Raw genomic sequence first — 3597 nt, forward strand, 5'->3', positions numbered from 1 at the left:
AGAAAGCCTCCCACCAAATCTGGCGCCTGAGAAAAAAAAAAAAATCGAGCTCGTTACTCTGAGGCAGTCCAGCGGACGCCATTTGGGAGAATCACGAGAAGTCTAGGGGATCCTGAAAGTGAACATGGTGAATGCAGCGGGCATCTGAGTGAAAGAAGGACCGGTCCGAGCAAATGCCATGAGATGTGGTGCGTGTGCTTGCTGGAGCGAATGCAATGAGATGTGGTGCGCGTGCTTGATAGTTGTGCTAATTGTCTTACTGGGGGGGGGTCTGGTTTTGTATTTTTCTCTACGCTCTCTATTTTAAAACCTTCTTTTCCCCCTTTTCCTTCCATTTATTCTCTGTATCTCCCACCCCTCTCCATCCCTCTCTCCAGCCACTGAGAAAGCCCCGCGGGCACAGGTCGAGCTAGTAAGAGCCACAGGGTGCTCACTGCTGAAAGACTCCTGTGAGAGGATAAGGGGGTCGAGGCGTGAATCCCAGATAAATTCACGTCCCCTGCAGAAGAAAAACTGGGCAATGACAGGCACCCGTCCATAAGCACACCCATTGGCCATCATTGTTTAGAGTGGCATCTTTACTTCTCCCTTTTCATCTCTCTCTCTCTCTCTCTCTCTCTCTCTTCTGTAACCTCTACCATGGGCCAGACTCAGGCCACTCCTAAAAGTTTAATCCTCTCTCACTTCTCGGATGTGAAGGAACGGGCTTTGAAATTGGGCCCTAGCATCAGGAAGGGTAAGTTTGGCACTTTCTGCTCAACTGAATGGCCCACCTTTGGAGTAGGTTGGCTGACCCAGGGGTCCCTTTCCCTGGACACCATCAGCAAGGTCAAGGCTGTCATTACCCGGCCTGACACAGAGGGCCACCCAGATCAACTCCCCTTTATCCTTTTGTGGGAGAATCTGGCAGAGGATCCCCCATCCTGGTTAAGGCCCCTCTTGGTGAGAAAGCCTCATGCTTGCCCACCAAAAGTCTCCATCATGGTCACCCAGGAAGGTTTGAAGTCCTCCAGTTGCAGAGGTGGGGATCCTAGTGCTCCGCCAGTTCTCCCCGAGAGCTCCTCCCTCTACCCCCCTTTACCTGTTGAGCAGCCACCACCTTATGCAGCTCCACGGGGTGGAGAAGCCGAGGCGTCCTATGGAGGAGGGGATGCAGACGGGGGTCCCCATGGGAATCCAGTGATCGCCCCCTCCCCAGACTCCTCTACAGGAGAGAGTGGACAACCTGGAGAGGCGGGAGGAATGCAGCTAAGGTCTTGGGGAAATAGGAACCAAATAGGAGATGCCCCTTCCTCCACCACAGGAGGGGCTGTGCCAGTGCTGCCGATACGAGCAATCGGCGGCCCAGATGACCAACAGTATCAATACTGGCCATTCTCCTCTAGTGATCTTTACAACTGGAGGACCCAAAACCCGCCATTTTCTGAAGACTCCAAGTGTTTTATAGGTTTGGTGGAATCTATTATGTTCACTCATTGCTCCACATGGGACGACTGCCAGCAGCTGCTCCGCACCCTCTTCACCACTGAGGAGCGGGAGTGGATCCTTAATGAAGCCAGGAAGAACATCCTCAGAGAAAATGGGAGGCCCACTACTCTTCAACCTGCCATCGATGAGGCGTTCCCCCTCACGTGTCCAGATTGGGATTTTAGGATGGCAGAAGGTAGGGAGCGTCTTCGAGTCTATTGCCAGACTCTAATGACCGGTCTCCAAGCGGCTGCAAGACGGCCCACTAATCTGACTAAGGTAAAAACAATTGTTCAGGGAGAAACCGAAAGCCCAGCCGTGTATCTAGAAAGGCTATTTGAAGCCTATAGGCAGTACACCCCTATAAACCCAGAGGCAGAAGAACACAGGTCAGCTGTGGTTCTCTCTTTTATTAACCAGGCAGCCTCTGATATTAGGAGAATACTTCATAAGTGGGAAGACCTAGGAGAGATTTCAATCAGGGAGATGTTGCAACAAGCAGAAAAGGTTTTTAATACTAGGGAATCTCCAGAGGACAGGGAGGAAAGGCTAAGGAAGGAAGAATGGGAGATGCAGGACAAGAATAGGAAAGAAGACAGAGAATTTCAAAGAAAGGAGAACAAGAAGCAAAGGGAGGAGATGGCCAGAATATTTCTGGTTGGAGTGAAAGGGAGCCCTGAGCCACTCCAGAGAGCAGGACCCTGCCCACTAAACTAGGGCTGGAACAGTGGGCCCTTTGCAAAAGATACGGGCATTGGAAGAGAGAGTGCCCACAAAGAAGAGGAAGAGAAGGAGGAGGGAGCCCTATCAGGACCCTCCACCTGGGAGAGGGAAACTGACGGGGATGGGACTCGGCTCCCCTCCCTGAGTCTTGGGTAACTCTGTGCATGGAGGGGACTCCCACCGGCTTCATGGTAGATACTGGGACACAGTATTCAGTTCTCAATCAAGCTCGCAGTCCTCTAAAGCCAGGACGCACAAGCATAGTCCAAGGAGCTACAGGAACTAAGAGGTGCGCCTGGACCACCAACAGGAAAGTGGACTTGGGAAGGCATCAGGTTTACCACTCCTTCCTAGTTGTGCCTGAGAGTCCCGCACCTTTGCTAGGTAGAGACTTACTCACCAAAATCGGGGCACGTATCCATTTTGAGTCTAAAGGGATAAAAGTTATGGACTCAGAAGGACAGCCCCTGCAGCCAGCACATGTGTTGTCTTTATCTCTGGCTGATGAATATCGCCTATTCCCGGTGGCCCTAGAAAAGGAGAGCCAGTGAGACATGAGTTCCTGGCTGCAAGAGTTCCCTTCCGCCTGGGCCGAAACCCGAGGAGTCGGCCTCGCTAAGCACTGTTAGGGTCCGTGACTCAGTGGGTCTCTTCTGGAGAACAAATGCACGAGTATGAGGATGCAAAAATGAAGCAGAGTTTTATTAGGCCAGCTAGCTGGGGCTGACCGTCCTTCCAAGACACGCAGGTCTGGTTGGAGCGATCGACCCCGAGGCAACTTCAGGTAAAGATTATATAGGCTCCCACAACCGTTACACAAAAACCCACGCTCATACAACCAATAGTTTCAAAGCAAGCATTTCACAAACCAATAACTTCAAAACAAGAAAAAAATGTTACAACTCCCTTCAGGTGTCTCAATCAGGGAGGGATGGGTGGTATGTGTCTGGCGCGACCCTTCCCTGTTATCTTGTGTAAGCAGACATGTCTACGTGACAAGACACAGATCAGACAGGTCAGGCTCTGGGGGCTGCAGCACTTGCCCCTATCTCCGGATGCCTGTGTCTCCAGTTGAGTTAATTGGTTACAAGCAGTAAATTCAACCAAGCAGTAAATTCCCTTTTCCCTAACAGAAGGAACCCAGGCCAGGACTTGGCCAAAAACAACAACAGGTGGATGGAGAGAATGGGATGCACTTGAGGGAGAGTTAAAAGGTAGAATTGACAGGACTGAGTGGCTCTGAGAGATAACTCTGCTCTGTGCAAAGTACAGGTTCCGGGTCTGCTTTCAGCCTTTGACAGAAAAGTTTCTTTTTGCAATGGGCACCAGTTACTATGGAGACTCATGGTTGGCAGAGAGCTGAGAATAGGTGGCAGTTAAATTCTCAGCCTTAAACTTAACACCTAT

The sequence above is a fragment of the Nannospalax galili genome, unplaced genomic scaffold (assembly GCF_000622305.1).
Source record: "Nannospalax galili isolate Female #2095 unplaced genomic scaffold, S.galili_v1.0 scaffold1282, whole genome shotgun sequence".
Classification (NCBI taxonomy): domain Eukaryota; kingdom Metazoa; phylum Chordata; class Mammalia; order Rodentia; family Spalacidae; genus Nannospalax; species Nannospalax galili.